Source organism: Meleagris gallopavo, chromosome 5 (assembly GCF_905368555.1).
Source record: "Meleagris gallopavo chromosome 5, MGAL_WU_HG_1.1, whole genome shotgun sequence".
Lineage (NCBI taxonomy): Eukaryota > Metazoa > Chordata > Aves > Galliformes > Phasianidae > Meleagris > Meleagris gallopavo.
Window position 1 is genome coordinate 12,815,718 of NC_139408.1, and position 16,402 is coordinate 12,832,119.

At 36.5% G+C, this 16,402-nt stretch overlaps 1 protein-coding gene across 6 annotated transcripts in view; it reads right to left on the reverse strand.

Moving 5' to 3' along the window:
* The window catches only part of KCNQ1 (potassium voltage-gated channel subfamily Q member 1), a 332,148-nt gene that overhangs the window by 124,423 nt on the left and 191,323 nt on the right, over positions 1 to 16,402 (reverse strand). The window lies entirely within an intron of this gene.

The window sequence follows — 16,402 nt, forward strand, 5'->3', positions numbered from 1 at the left end:
TCAAGATTATGTTTGTATTCAGGCACCTACAGATGTCCTCAAAGGGATTTCTATAGATGTTTATCAGCCAATCTAAATAGGTTGGGATATACAGTTTTGAAAAATCTCGTAAGGTACCTAAATAATTATCACAATCTAACCTATTCCACAGCCTACTAAGCCATTGTTTAGTGCACATCTGTGCAAAAGTTCCTGCCTAAGTGTACAAAGCCTCTATCTCACCAAGGGTGATGTATGTGACACGATACATGATTAGCCTTGTTAAAGTCATGGGAAAAATGTGTGCCTGAACCCACACACTTGCTTTGCATATCAAGAAATAAACTTAAAAAACATGCACATAGATGAAAACTTTTATGACAGAAAATACAGATTATATATTGAGCAGAATTCTAGATAAATACTTAATAAGTGGGTTCATATTTTTTTGTGTGGAAAGTGTGACCTGAAACATATGAGTTTTCCTACTCAAACTAATACTTACAGAACATGCTGTGTTACTACTATTGTAAAAAGACATAGGAAATTTTATGAGCTGATATGCCGGAGACAGAAACTGGCTGGGAGTAACTACTCTGGTATATGAGCTCTATTTCTCTCTGTGGCTTCAAAGCACAGGCTCAGCTCAACAACGTACTTTTTGGCTGAGAAATTATTCTCTAGCAAGTTAGATATAGAAAAGGAGTATTTTAATTATTTTCTCTTCTTCAGCTTCTTTCCCACTCACCTCAGAAATGCATAACAAGTCAGCATAATTTAATTTCTGCTGCAGCAAAAAAAAAAGAAAGTTGCTTAATACTCCTATCTCCTTCTGTAAATACATGATATATTTTTAAAATGATTTATAGTCAAGTACTTTGTGAAAACTACCCATCCACTTCATAACTTCATAATTTCACAACATGCATTTCTGCAAAGAAACTTCCCTCAAGAAAGGTTGAGCATCAGCTCAATTATGCTCAGTTTGGCTGAATCTTTTGATCTTGGACAGTTCTAGGTGGACTCTATTTATTCTAGAAATACTTTTTCTAATGGTATCGATACAGTTGAGGAATTCAATATTCAAAGAACTAAAATAGCAATGCAGTTTTCTTGTAAGTATCAGAAGAAGGGCAGAGAGTTGACTGGAAATGAAAACTAAGCTATCTACTGCCATCCAGGGTGGACAACACTCAAAGGAATAGACTATGAGTGGAATTGAGGGAGCTCTCAATTACATCAGCATCTTACATCAGACCAAAATACAAATGGAAAATATTAGCTAGGAATGCACAGAAAGAGATAAGTTTGGCATTAAAATGATCACAATCATTTACTCTTTTGAGGTGCAAGATCATAGAATCATGGAATGGTTTGGGTTGGACCATCTAGTTCCAACTCCCCTGCTGCAGGCAGGAATGCCTTCCACTAGACCAGCTTGATCTAAGCCCCATCCAGCCTGGCCCTGAATGCTTCCAAGTAGGGAGCATCCACAGCCTCTCTGGGCAACCTGTTCCAGGGTCTCACTACCCTCACAACAAAGAATTTCTTCCTAATATCTAGTCTAAATCTACCCTCTTCCAGTTTAAAGCCATTTTCCCTCATCCTGTCACTACATGCCAGTATAAAAGGCCCTTCCCCAGCTTTCCTGTAGGCCCCCTCAAGTACTGGAGGGCTGCTATAAGGTCCCATTGAAGTCTTCTGCAGGCTGAAGAGCCCCAGCCTGTCAAGATAAGGCATACATACACAACTCATGATGAGTTTCAAGTGTCTCACTTGCAGGAGGGAATTGAATCGAGAATTTCAGCCCCTAGCAGTTCATTGCATCTTTTAAACTGTATAAATTCCTAAAGATGCATTCAGACTACTAAATACAAAATACTGAGGCAAATCCTACTAATGATGCATCTGTCTCAGAGTTTCCTTGTACCTTTAAAATACTGGTCTTTAATTCAAACAGAACAATTTCACTTAAACTCAGACCAAATCAGAAACAAATAGACTTCTTATTTAGAAAGGCTTAAATATCTTTTCTTCACACCATTTTTTTTTTCTGTTGTCAAACCAAAGCCTAATCCACCAATGATGAAATGCCACAATAAAGAACATAACCACAGATTTTTCATCCTGAATTAGAAGCAGGGGGGAAAATAATTTTAAAAAAAAGTTAAAAAATAAACACAAACTCTTCTCCCACAAGACATTTATAACCCACTTTGAAAACTGAGGAGATTTGGATGAGTGTGAGATACTTCATGTAGTGCAAAATCATTCATCAGTACCACCATCTTCTCAGTTCTGACTGTAAATTAGCTTTATTTTCTTCATTGTGTTTGTGTATATATATAATATATATATATATCTCTTTTCTTGATTATTGCTAGCATGCTACTACTGAACAATAGGATTAGTTCATGTTTTTCAGCTAAGGTGAATATTAAAGCAGATATCTTGAAGAGAAAAAGAAATGGAATACAAAATGGAGAGAAAGTTGTATGCTGTAGATAAGGTCTGGCTCTTTCAACTTTGTTGTTTTTCACAGTGATTTTATACACAAGAGCAATGTATAAACATCTTAAAAACATACAAGTAGACTTTAACCGAAAGGCCCAGAAGGCAGAAGTCCAGGTATCCTGTTCAGTACTGGAAAGCAGCTGGCTTTTCCAGTGGTAATTCAGGGAATTTTAGCGAGATATCTAAAACTAATTGTAGGAACCCACTAAAACAAAACCACTGCACTCTTTATATTACACACATGTACGGTTATTTTGTTTTTCTAGCGTAGCCTTACTTAAATAGGTAACTGACAATGAAGACTGAACATGAGAACTTTTGACCTGAAAATGTTATTTTTTTCTGATTTCAATAACAGCGTTTTCTCATGACTTTAAACAATTTACAATGACAACTATTTATGTTTTTTTTTTTTTTTAAATTAAAATTAGGTGCTTAGAGAAGATTAAACAATTCTTGGAAGCTCAGGAAAGACATCCAACATGGATGCACTGAATGAATTACCAACTTTCAGGGAAAAAGAATGCCAAGAACAGCATTTGTGTTCTTTTTCCTCACACATTCTGAAGGGAAGTGTCCAACTATGAATTCACACCAGCTCTTGAAGAGAGCATAAAAGGCAGAGGATATACATAAGGATATGCTTTAAAATTCTAATCTTCATCCCTTAAAAAAGGGCTGTTCTTTCATAAAGGTTAGCAAAGATCTATGGTAGGGTAAAATCTTGGCCTACTGAAGTCAATAAAAGTTTTGCTATTGATATCAGTAAGTTGGAATTTCTTCTGTTACCTTTTGAAATCTGGAAGGTTGCCTGAACATCTGCAAAGGTTGGCTCTAATAAGTTAAAGTGCAGTTTCTTAGAAATATTCAGGTTTTCTGCTGAAGGTAATTTAATCCTATTACAAACCCCTCAAAAATTAGGTGTTCATTAGACATTGCTGTGTCTGACTTATTTGATACGTTTTTTGAGTTCCCTCATCTGGAAAAACAAAATTGAAGACTTCCTTGCTTCACATGAACATTTTTTCCAGAACACTGTCAAAACACTGTATATTAAATAATTTGTCCAAGACTACACAGGAAGTCTGTGGCAAAACCAAAAACCGAATACAAAAAAATTATCTGAATGTTCTCATTATTATTATTATTATTATTATTATTATTATTATTATTATTGGAACACTGGTTAAGAACTGAAAGACAAAAATTACAAACTACTATGAATTCTCATATTATTATAGCATGTGAGAATCAGACACATGGGGTGCTCAAAATGGTGGGACTTCTTTCCTCCTTAAAAAAAAAACAAAACAAAACAAATAACAACACAATTTCCCCCATTTAAAGTATTGGGAAATTCAGTCTTTTCTTTTAATTACTTCTTCATGTGAAATTACAAATCACTTGTCTTCAGGAGCTGGGTCTTAAAACAATTTAAAAAAAAACAACAAAAATAGTCATGGTAATATTTGCCATAAGAAGGCATGAGATCTAACCCAAGTTGATCAAAAAGCCGGTCCCAGACTATTTCTTTGTCATGCATTTAGCTTAAAAAAAAGCAAGATTAAATCTAGAGGTTGCATACTGAGATATTCACTGCTCTCTCCATTAAAACATAGCTCATGTGTGTTATTTTGAATTTTTAACTCCTTTGGTCTGCTTTGTTACATAAATAGGTTATTCAAATTTCCCATTGAGTTGCACACACGAAAGATTGACGCATTTGAATGAGTGTCTCCAGGAGTCAGAAATGAAAGCCATTCTAATTTATCTAAAAAGATCCTAATCTTGCAGCTATAATTACATTTTGCTATGAATATATGAATACTTCCACTGACTGCAGTGGGCAATACCATATACAATCTACAGAACCTGATAAGTTTTTGCAAGGATAATCGCAAGATTGTTTTAGGGAAAATTGAGAGTATTACACATTAAACTAACAAACATTCATGTTTGTAGAACTTGTAGTAACTGAAAGACTGGACTGACCATTGTGTTAAGTCAGAAACCATCCTCCACAACACAAAACCCCTCAAACTCAACCCACTTGAATGGATTTGAAATCACTGCACCTATTTTCTTATTATTAATTATTGACGTACAAGTATTTAGCCAAGAAGAGTTATATAGTGAAGCTAATATTTACGAATACGGAGAGAAAATGCAAAAATACACAAAATCCATACAAGAAGGCTCTCCAGATGAAGAGGCAGTATGAGATAGCATATTTCTATCTGAGGTGCTTTGTCACCTACTCTCAAACATAAGATTCCTTAGATGAACCTTCTACCCAATGAAGTGGGGCCTTGCAGTGCCCAAAGACAAAATGTACAGCTCCTCAGGAAGTGCTGCCATAAGTAAAAACCTCACAAAGGAAGCTTTAAGACAATGAAGCTAAATAGCAGAGGCAACTCTATCTTCTGGTCAAACTTTGTTCTAAGCTCATTTTCGAAGTGCAGCATGTTGCTAGCAATTTTCTACTACAGTGCCATGCTGTTAAATTTAAGGTGGTTTATCAGAATTATGGCAATCTGACATACTAAAAGATATACATTTTTCTGCTTTGCTGTCTGGTGCCTTCAGCATATTGCTGCCACTGCTAGAAAAGTGGAATTCAAGCAAGAGAATGCAAGATTTTACTTTTGTCCTGCTTAATTTGGCAAGTAATTTTGTTTCTTGTGAATTTGGTAACATACTACAGCCTTTAGAGAACAGTAATCATTGGAAGTATTAGGAAACAGAAGCTAAGGATTAACCTTGCGTTAAAACTACTGTTGACCTTATACGAGTGATTATTTATTAGTCTGTGAAAATCATGACATAACCTCACAGCTCATATAACCATTCAGGTGTATTATAAAAATAAATACCATCCCTCTCCCACCGCCAGCAGCACTACGCTTGGAATCACATGCACTTAAATCACTTGAAGCTTTAATACTGATGTTTAACAGGTCAACACGAATCTGGCATTCAGATGATTGCTAAGATTAAAAGGTAAGTTAATCAGTAAACGTAATAATCATCTCATTATGAAAAAAAAAACCCAACAAAAACAACCATCTGTAGAAAAAGAAAGACTTCAGTCATCTTTGTAGTTAGGATGACTGAGGAATTTTGCTTAGAATACATAGAGTTAAAAAGCAACTACTTGGTCATACTCCGTTGTTTGTGCAGCACCAAATTTAAATCCAGGAGAGATTATGAGAAAATTTGCTGCAGGCTGTCAGACCTCATTAAGTTAATGGAACTGGTAAATTGGCTCATTTCCAGCACATTGTAGAAAGAAAAGAGCTTTCAGCTCAAGAGTGAAGGAGATCTAGTTTCGGTTTGGCAGCTAAAGGAGATTATTAGCTATAAATAACGGCTGCAGTGAGATGACTTATATGGGATTGCTTGACCAAAATGAAGAAGAGACAAAAAAAAATTTTTTTTTGAAAGGAGTAACTCAATTTCTTTGTTGGACAGAATCTAGAACAGCTTTGGAGATCTTCTCATTTTTAAAGCCTTACTATTTCCAGAATCTTCTAAAAGTCTTCATAACAAGCTCAACTATCTCTAAAGTTATTAAAGAAGAGAAAATACTTCTCTTTGTTCAGTCTTCAAATATCTTGAAAAGAGGCTAGGAAACTAACAGATCAGCACAAGGTGGTAATGTGATGTAACACTTGGTCTGAAATATCATGAAGGGATCTTAGAGCCCCGGCAGGGGACCACTAACCATGTTGGGCAGGGAGAATAGGCTAGTAGGGTTGGGAAATCCTTGTTTCTTAACTTTATTTATTCAAATATGCTTAGCTGTCTGACTGCTAGTACAACTAGAGGTGACCAGATTACCCTTTGAATTGGTGCTGATAAACCCAAAATTGTACATCAGGTCACTCTATATCCAAAAATTAACAGTAGAACATGTGTCTAGATTGCAAACACTTCAAAGTTCTGGGGGTAGTTTAAATAATGAGACGTTCAAAGTTCAAGTTGAGAATTTTAACATCCTCAGGGCTAGAAATTGGATCTACTTATTTATTTATAGTAAGGTGTATCTCCTTTGAAGTCAAATGGGTATTCTTCTATTCTTCTATTCTTCAGTAGTGAAGTTCTTGAAACAGGAGCTGATTCACAGCGCTATATGAAAACAAGCCTGATTTCTTCTGCATAAAATGAGAACAGGAGTTCTGTTGTTTACTTAATTCATTCTTTCCTTGTCCTCTTATTGTTTTTCAGGAACACATTCTAAAGGTGCAGTTTCTAGGTGCATATTTGTAGCTTCTCTACAAAACAGTTGGGGCATGTGTGTGCGCTAGCACCTGTCACCATACAATCCAGATTAACATCACATATATCACTTGTTGGCATTGCATGGGAGTGACTTCTACTTCCTTGCAACCTGCTCTAAATTAAAGCCAACTACATAAATCCATATGACCAATTTCCCCAGGCACCCAATCACACTGCGCATAGGTAGGAACTTCAATATCTGTACATGTCTGCTTTTACTTTAGATTTCCTGGTGAGCAATTGGAGAATTCTGCAAAAAAAAAAACAAAACAAAAAACCATCAGGTTCCTCATTTGTGAATGAAAGCATTATTGTGCTCTAAAAAGTTCTGCAAAGAAAATCCGACCTCCAACAACTAGCAAAGCTAAATGTGCATAAATAAATAAATAAGTAAATGAGGGCTGCTCCAAAAGTAATGTTTCCTATGATATTATGTTGGCTTACTACACCAGAGGCAGATGTTGGTGGTATGGCAGTAAAGATTGAGCCTTCCTCCCAACATTCCATTTTGTTTCATGTAACAGATGGTAGCAGAGAGGCAGTCTGATAAAATGGCATCTGATGTGAAAGTGTGAATGGAGCAAAGGTGTGGAATAGAATTCCTCCATGAGATAAAAATGACCCCCACTGACATTCACTGACACCTGCTGAAAGTTTATGGCAACCAGTCAATGGACGTGAGAACAGTGACGTGGTGGGTGGAACATTTCAGTAGTAGGAACAGCAGCAGTGGGTCACTTCTGCTGGTGCTGATTTTTATGAGTGCAGCATGCAGGCTCTTGTTCATCACTGATGAAAATGCATAGCTAATGGTGGTGATTATGTTGAATAATAGTTTTTTTGTAGCTCAGAATTTGCTCTATCAAGCAGTGATACTGTGCTTTTTGTATCTGCTGTAGTTAACGTGGAAATAAACAGGAGGCATTACTTTCGGAGCAACCTACATACATTTATGCAGCTATATGCAGCACTTTCACTAGAGATCTGGAAGAGGAGGAGATCAGATCAAAGGAACATCAGCCATGCTCTGATAGTGAGATGTGAATTCAAAGAGTCAACCATGATTAAAAAACCATTGCCTCACTGCATCCTTTACATGGAGAGTGGATAGCCTGCACCTAACACTACTACTTTAACACAGTACAAAAATCTGAAAGCCCTTTTTGTTTTTAATACTGATCAAGAATAGCTTGCCTCCTGAAGATAACGAAATGCAAAGTGTGAATGTTTGAGGAATACTCAATAGGAAGATTCAGTGCTTAGCTAGACTGAAATATGACAACCATTAACTTACATTAAGAAAAGCGTTCATGTATAAAGTCCTCTCTACCCTTCAAGAAAGCATACATGAAGATCCTACCTAAATAGCTTACCTAAGGGCTTGGTTTGAGTAGAAAACAAAATTCATTGTTTCTTTTTGAGACACCTCTCCTGATGGGAGCCAGACAAGGCATATGCAAATAAATAGCTGCTATCATGAAGAGTGAGAATTACGTATCCAAATAAAGCTATTTTTGGATGAAACAGCTTTAACCTTCCCCCCACCTCACACACGCACAAAAGAGAGAAGAAAGACTCATCTCAGTTTCAATCTAACATTTAAAATATTTAAGCAACTAAGTGACCCCTCTCCAGGCAAATATAAACAGGGAGCATCTCCTACTCACCTCACCTAACAATGCAAAAAAAAAAAAAATTATTGTTGTGTAACTTTTACAAGTACGTAAGCAGGCTTAATTCTCTCCCATCAGAAGATAATGCACTTCATATACTAAAGACTTATATCAAACTATTTCTTTAATATATCTAAGTCACACAAACAGGATCCTGCTCAGCAGACACACCTCAAGAGACCTGAAACACCAAGTATCTTCTGACAAATGAGATAAAACAGTATGTGACAAGGATCTCCAAATCTAGCAAAGCCTGCAGCCTTGACAACTCTATCTTTTAACTGAATTTTTGTTATGCTTAGGATTACGTATTAAGGTGTACCTTACAAGCAGCCAAACATATGAACCTTGACAGGAGTGAGGAACATGCATAGAATCATAGAATAGCTCAGGTTGGAAAATACCTTGAAGATCATCAAGTCCAACCACAATCTAACCATACTACTCTAACAACCCACTGCTAATTCTTATTTCTCATCATAAAGATGTAGCACTGCTTTACATGGCTACTGTAAGGCAGAAAAATTGGCAGATACACGAACCCAGGAGTACCAGCTCAGGTACAAAAGAAGGATGGCTATTGAGTGACCTGAAAGAAGAGACAGGAGGAAACTGGTGTTGTACGTGATGATCCTTGTGGGATCTAGTTCAGGATTTTCTATGAAGTGATGCACTCCCATCTGGGCACGGGCATGGAGGGGAGCCCAGGGCCCAGACACAAAAATGGAACAGTAGGTAAACAGAGAGAGAAAGGTAATTGCGAGTTTCTTCAATCAAAGGAAAACAATTCAGAAAGACTTCAGAGCACATGAACAGACTCACTTGATAGAAGCTCGATTATAATCTTTGTTGAAACGAATTTAAAACAGTCTGAATAAAATGGCTAATTCTAAGTGCAAGGTATTCCAGAGAAAAATTATGTTTTGAGAACTATAAAATTACTGCTTTGATATGTTCTGGGTTGTGGGTTTTTTTGTTTGTTTCTTTGTTTGTTTGTTTGTTTTGTAGCTGAGAAGTTCAGTAAATCAAAATTTTCTTACTTGCTAATAGCAACACTGCAGACCGCATCGTATCATCTGTCTTCCTACTTGGCCGCATTGACATTAGTTGACCACTTGCCTACTGTAATTAAATTGATTTCCCTAGAGGTTTCACCCACTTCTAGCTTGTTAAGCATTTACTTTTCTGTCCTTAACGCATTCCAAACAAAACAGAAGCCAAAATTACTTGTTTGCTATTCATCATCTGGCATTTGGGTGCATATCAAGACTAATACCCAAAAGAAATAGTAAAAGTCCACGTGTTTATCCATTGCTTTATCAGTTAGAAGTATTCACTAAATTCTTTTGCTTTAGTATAAAAGTCTTATTCAGTCACAATTTGTTAATTAATACAAAAACAATAGGATACCACAACAATTACCCAGCTTAGTGACTCAGAAAACTCCACCTGCCTAGGCAACAAAAAGCTGAGTGGTGCATGAACACGACTTTCCATTAAAGATTTCAATGGTTCAATTTATAATGGAAATAAGATGAATTATTCTGTTAAGGGTTTCCTCAAACAACACAGAAAAGTTCTAAAAATCTTATGCCTGCTCCTCTCCTCAGAGGAGAAAACACTGATTTTGCATATCTCAAATTTTAATCTGAAGTTAATCTGGTCACTTCCATGCATACATTTCTTGGTGACGTTTAATTTTGTCCACATATTCAAAATACTTATTGTCAGTACAGTGTGAAAAAACATTTTATTATTTAAAACTATATACAGCCTAGGTGGGGAAGGGTCATACTACCAAACCGAAAAGAAAAAATTATAAAAAAATTATAAAAAAAATAACTATAGCTAACACATTTTCAAAGTGATGCACATATTAAGTTACAAAAGTCTGAAAATACTGATGGGTGTTTTTAGAAAAGCTATAAATGGGGAACACATTTCCAGGGATTAATTACTAAGAGTATGTTGGTCGAAATAATTTGAATTAAACTGAGAAAAGAAGAGCATACCAAAAACATATACTCTTACAGATATTTCTTTAAAAAAAAAAAAAAAAAAAGAATAAGCAAACTAGCATCGTTTGAAAATAATGCCTGCATACACAGACATAGCACACAGAACGTAAAGGAATCCTACCCTCCACATAGAGTCAGACATGTTTGAAGCAGTGTATTATTTAGATTCAAAGTCATATATGACAGAATAAAAAGACCTAAATTCCTTTACAGAAATTAACTTTCAGCATTGAAATAATTTTTTTTTATAACTATTCAGGATTACGAAGAGGTCAATAAACCAATTACTTTGGGCAATGATGCAAAATAAGTACTGGTAAAGTAATTAATGCCCTTTTCATTGTTTCCACATCACGGAGTTTTAATAAATTGGGATTTTGTCACTATCCAGTATTTTCTTTACGAAAAGTTTCTTCCAAATCCATTTTTTTATGGCTCCTTGTTAATACTTTAAAACACCACGCTAATTAGATTTGCATTTCAACTGTTAAGTCACAAGGTCTATTTTCATCTCTGTTCAGACATTCTATTTTCTGATACTCCTAATGAGGGAATACTTTTATTTAAAGGGTTTGATCCTTTCAGGGATTTCTAGTGGCTTATTAATTATGTGAAGAGGATCTTTCCGGAGTTCCCACGTATGTTGCTTAAGCATAGCACAGCAGCGCACGCCATTAAAACCAAGATCTCTTATAACCTAGAGTTCATCTTTTTACAGGATCATCCTGTTTCAACCACAGCATCCTAATTGTTCCCTTCTCTCATAATATTTTGAGTCATTTAACGCATTTGAAGTTTTTTTTTTTTTCTGATTGCTGCACTAATTAAGCATCTCCAGCAAAGGTAAAGAGAAAAATCAGTGCTATACAGTGTCAACACTTCAGGCTATGAAGTCTGCTGGCAGAAAACTGCTTTTCCCTTATTTCAGCTGAGTCTTGTATCTTCCCCAGGAGCCTCCAATAAATATACTACTGAGTAAGTAAGCCAGTGTCCCAGCCAGCAATCCACCCAAGTATTTTTATAGAGTATAACCCACAGAGGAAAGGCTCACATTCTTTAAAATGCAACTTATCTCTGGCCCATTCATGGACATGAAAATGGGAAAAGACTTTCAGTAATTCCTTCTGCAACATGAGCTAATGTGAATTTTACTCTGAAAAGGACAGAAGTAAGTAGCTTGAGTGACTGCTTTTGAGAATGGAATTGAAACAATAGGAGGAGCTCTTTTGCTGGAAACACAGAGTAAAATAAAATTTCTCTTCCTGAAAAAAAAACAAAGCCCTAGTCTCTTTCAGCAAAACTGCTACTACCAACATACGTAGAGAGAAAATCAAACCAAGGTCATATCAGTAACAAGGCTTGGAACTAGTGATATACATGGAAGAATGAGAAACTTCACATCAAGCAGGCAAGACAACCTGACTGAAGAACAACTGGATTTCTCCTAGTCCTTGAAGAAAAAACAAAGGTCTCTGCCATCCAGGCTTCTCATCTGATAAAACACTATGTATGATCGGATTAGGTGCTGAATCATCCGTTACGATTCACCGTACCCCTAAATCATTCTTATGTCTCAAAAGCATGTTCAGAAGCAGTCCATCATCTTCAGATGCTGAGATCCTACACACTAGCATAAAGGTTGTGTTAATATACAGGCAGAGCTGTGATCTGAGCATGTACATCAAGCATTTCTGAAGCCAGCAATAATTACGCCCATATCTTAAATGAAATTTTGAGCCATGTGCATTTCTGGTCTTTTCCTGTTTCTGAGTAGCTTGCAGTGAAGAGGAGTAAGGGATAAGAGCCAAACATGCCAAATGCAGCCTGTACCACCACCTCTGCTTCACTCAGCGGTGCATGAAGTCATTAGTTTGAAAATCTGGATCTGGAGGAAGCTTTGAAACCACTTACGGCCTTCAATTCCACCTGGGAGATAATTTGCCAAAGGTGCTAAGTGGAGACAGAGCCAAAGTTCTTGGTTCAGCCAACCCAGCTGCATGGCAGGAGCCTCCTGCCAAGAACGTGGAGGTACAGAATTGCAAAGTCACATATAAGACTGCACAATTCCCACAGCCATACACTCAATTTAAATCTCTGAGCTAATGTTTGTAAAAGGCCTTGAAGATGAAAAGTAGTATGCACAATAAGCCCCGCATAAAATTATTAAAAGCAACACTTCATGAAAAGAGATTAATTATGCTATTAGTGTTTGCACATGTGAGTTTTCCATAAAAATAAAAATCTGGGCCCCAGTTCAATGAAGCAGTTTAACATACGTTTAACTTATAAGTACATGAGCAGTCCCATTTAAGCTAGCGAGACCACTTATGCTTAAAAGTTAGGCATGTGCTTTGCTGCTTGGGACTCTGGAATTAGAGACACAAGCAAAAAGAGACAGGAACCTAACATCCCTTCAAGCAGCTCAGTCTCACACAGAGACTGTTCTTGTCTCAGGGGAACTAAACTATCCAAATGCCAGATTTCTGCCCAGAAATGTCGCATACAAGCCTACAAGCCCTCCATGTGGAATGTGCAAGTATGTTCTGATGCAGTCCCAGAAGTAGGCATCTACCTGCTAGACAGATTCTCAGGCAGACCTCTCCAAAGATGTCCAGGTTTCAGGACACAACTACTGGGTGAGATTTTGAATAGACCTTGGCTTTGAAAAGGTAGTATCAATTCCTTTACACCTGACAGATATTTAAAGCACTCACCTGGAAAGAGCAACACCAAATTCCCTTTCTCCTTTTCTCAACTTTCCACAGTAAAAACAAAGTTGAATGGAGATGATCCCCATTCTACAACTGCCCATAAAGGTTTTGACCACTAAATTGAGTTTAAAGGGTGCCTGAATTGGTTGTTTTCAGATACAGAGTTATCTTCGAGGGAAAGGGTTAAATACACTTAAAGTTCAAAAGAAAAATGAAAAGTGATGAAAAATTATTAATAAAAGTTCCTTGATTAAAAGATGTTAACATATCTAATATTGGGTTAATACTAGCCTCTAAGAAAATTCTCTTGAAGATATCCTTAGCATTTCCCACAGGAGTTCCCAATTTTTACTCTTCCTTTATTGGAAGTTTCTATACTTGCTCGATGGTCTGGTTAACTCTGTCTGCATTTACCTTACTTGTTTAGATTGAAGATGAAATACAACAGCAATCAGAACATCGTGGCCCCAGAAGTCTTAAAAAAATAATAATGGCAGAAAGAAGTCAATTCTGGCAGACAGAGGACCTCATTTTAGGGAGAGAAATTGCACATTTTTATTACAAAAATAAAATGTCATTTATCAGGAAACAAGCCCCACTTTGAAAGAAAAAAATCTAGATGAAAAGAATCCTATAAATCACTTTTTTTTTTGGGGGGGGGAATAAAAACAATAGGTCTTTTTTTTAAATTACAGACGTTTTATATAGGAGTAAAGTGCTATTTAATGGAAACAAGAATAAAGTAGCAGGAAACTTGTGAATGCTGTATTTAACAGCCATGTAAAACACCTTTTTTACTTGACGTTCTCTTGCATAACAGCCATTGCTAAGCTTTTCTTCCTACATTTACTAATATCCACTTGCTATTTTCCTCCGATTTGACATTCTCTTACATACACATACGTGTAGATACCCTCCTAGCCAGTTCTGTGAGAACTCTCCATCTGGTCTGCAAACTGTAGAATTTCCTTTCCCATCTATCTCAGAAATATAGTCCCATGACCCACAGGTCACCATCTGCTCAGTTACACTGGCACAATGCCTAGTATGCTTGAGGTAATGCCACCATCCTTTCCTCCAATTGTAAACTCCCAACAAGGCAGATATCTACCAGAGTGTTTGCACACAATGAGGCAGCTCCCAGTGAGATTATAGTTAAGACACCACAGAAATTCCCTTCATCTACAGTAGCCTAGGATGTGGGAATGACCAAAGACACATGCAGTCTCTCTTGATCAAAGGTCATTCTTCAGAACAAAGCAGTCAGCGCTGATGTGTCCAAGATAGCATAATATAACACACACACATAATTGTGTCCAGCATGTGTGGTTCCCCCCCAGTTCCTCTCTTAATGATCTTTGCTTCACTCAGTATTCATTTGCGTACAATCTCCTATTCTCAGGATGCCTTAGAGCAGAACAAATTATACTAAACATAAGTGAAATCAAACAAAGTTTTCATTGAGTACCATTCATAACATTTACAAACAAGCCTCTTATGTTAACTTTCTCAGAAATAATTGGCAGGTTCAATTTTACACAACTTTTTTTTTTTTTTTAAAGGTGTACCTAACTAACAAAAAAAAAACCAAAAAAACAAACAAACCAAAAAAACCAAACCCTCACAAATCACTAAGATTAAATGAAAACTTAAGATAATTTTTATATTAACATAATAGATAGAAAAAAAATAATTTCACCATGCTACACATTGTATGTGGGTAAGATACTTTTAATTTTTTTATTTTGCAAGTGTTCTTACATAGAAAAAACAAATCATGAATGAATGTTCACCAGTTTTTGCAGAGCTGTTTTTAAATTATTCCAGTATTTCAACTTCAGAGTAATTCCAGGAGCTTATGTGAAATTACTGCAGATTTATATACTTACTAACTAATACCCATCAAAAATCAGAATAAAATCTTCTAAACTTGAGATATATGCTGTGCTTCTGCTTTTGGATCAGCTTCAGCTTACAGCTTCAATAAATGCCTTTTTCCTTGTCAATACGTGCCAGGCTTACACTGAAGAGATATGCCTGTTGATGGAAAGAGAAGTGCACTTGCAATTTACTGTTGCACTTCCCTTTTCTGTCCCTCTAGTCAGAAACACACCATGCAGTTTTCACTGCATGCTTATCTTCAGCTTGCTAGGTAGCAAGAATTTTGAAACAGCAATAAGTCAAAGCTGGAACAAAACTGAAAAAGGCTTTTTTTCCTAAAACATCATGAAAATTGCAGCATGTGCTTCTCCCTGAGCTATCATTTGAGATTCATTACTCAACTACGTCACACTCTGTTTAGGTAACATTATGCTGGCAGAGTCATTTCAGCACCATTATGCTTATTAATCTTCAAGAATGTCAGAGTTAAAAATAAAATTCAAATAGCGTGAGGATCTAGACAGGGTTACAACAGCATTTCCCAAGGGATCAAAATGTCATTACTTCTCCTTCTTAGAGGGAATTTCCTTCACAGCCATTAAATCTTTCAAGAGGAGAGGTCAGATACTTGTTTGCGTCTATACAGCTAAGCACATTTATAGGGCTTTGCCAGGCTTCAAGGATTCAGTCTGAATTCAGCCCACACAACTAAAGTGAGTTTGGGTGAAAATACACATTGAGGATGGCCAGAAACTCTTTTTTTCTACATGGAGGAAAATGATCTTTTCATCGAAGTAACACAAAAAGTTAAGTCCTTCTTTAAGCATTCGTTGACAGCACTAAATAGTAGCACTGGTGGTTTAATCAAACACTCATTCACCTATTTCACAAGGAAACACCTCTTCCTTGCTAATTGGGACTTGGCCATAGCAAGACAATTATGCCGTAGGGTCAGATGTGGCTCCAGGAGGCAGCCTCCAGATTGTGTGGAGTGGGGAACAAGGATACCCTGGGTGACCAGTTTCTACACAGAGCACTTCAATGAATTGACTGGTTTTGGTAATCCAAATAAATATTCACTTTATTGTTTATGGTTGGACTGGATGGTTTTAGAGATCTTTTCCAACCTTGGTGATTCTATGATTCAATGATTTGACTGCCTTAATACTCTTAAAATGGTCTAAATTCAGAGTATGTTGGCAGAAGCGTAGATTATCAGCTAGAGTGAGAGATGGAATTGTTGAAATTTGTAGGCATGCATTTATGAGCATCATAAAAGACACTAGGAAGTTAGGAATGGCATTTTTTTCCTGGAAAGCAGCTGTAAGACACTTTACTCCTAGAA